The sequence below is a fragment of the Echinococcus granulosus genome (genome assembly GCF_000524195.1).
Source record: "Echinococcus granulosus chromosome Unknown EG_S00020, whole genome shotgun sequence".
Classification (NCBI taxonomy): Eukaryota; Metazoa; Platyhelminthes; class Cestoda; order Cyclophyllidea; family Taeniidae; genus Echinococcus; species Echinococcus granulosus.
This window is the reverse complement of record NW_020170400.1, coordinates 665,860-666,826: the sequence shown is the minus strand read 5'-3', so window position 1 is coordinate 666,826 and position 967 is coordinate 665,860.

Sequence of the window (967 nt, the reverse complement as noted above, 5' to 3'; positions counted from 1 at the left end):
CACAACTTCATAACAAACTTGCATAGCTGTGTCAGAGACTAAGGCATTTTAGAAGACAGAATTTTGTCAGACTAGTGTCACCTTCAAAAATTTAGAATTTCCCCTTTCCAATAACAAATCCAATTTTCCTAGTTTGTTTGGTCCCTATTAAAAAGCAGTGAATAAATTTGTCTGTTCTTTTTTACAGTTTAGAGTTTTCTGCAAAAGAATTATTTCAGCCGAATCATGGGAGCATATATTTTTTGCTAAGAAAAACTACATGTTGACATCGTTATTTCACCTTCGAAATGTGACTCCCATTTTTTTTTGCAAAGAAGAAAATTTTAAAAACTTTCTCCTTTCTCAGTTTGCTATAATTATCAGATAATTGGCCTTTCAAAATGCAGAAATTTAAAACCAACTGGTTATCAAGACCGGTAGCTAATCGCGTTGTCCCATTTATTCTTTTTTCTTTGGTCATGACAGTTACAGACACGCTCGTGACCATTGTGTCCATGTCTCCCAGACGCAAAAATAGTAGCGACACTTTTTTACTTGAAGTGTAAGAACATTCTGTGTTGTTCGATAGTGTCCAGCTTGCCTTGATGCCATGAGGCCGAAGGGCTCTGACATTTAACCGCCATATCTACTGTCAAGTACGATAGCAATTATCTCATGAAGTAGGGTAGAGAAAGGGGATCTTAGTCAATTAAACATAATTACCCTTCATGCCTCATTTCTTCTAGTCTGTTACTTTCTAGAGACTAAAACAAAGCATTTTTCAACTTTTCGAGCTTCCTCTTTACCCCTCTCGTACCCAATGATGCAATTATAATCATCAGGTGTCACTGGGTCCTATTTTGCAGTGCTTACCCTACAGGTTACCTTGATTTTCTCCTCTGCGGACTTAAATGAATCCCGATTGATGAAATTGTCTGTGTTAATTTAATTGGTCGGCTGTAAAATTGGTTAATTCCACAAACAAGGA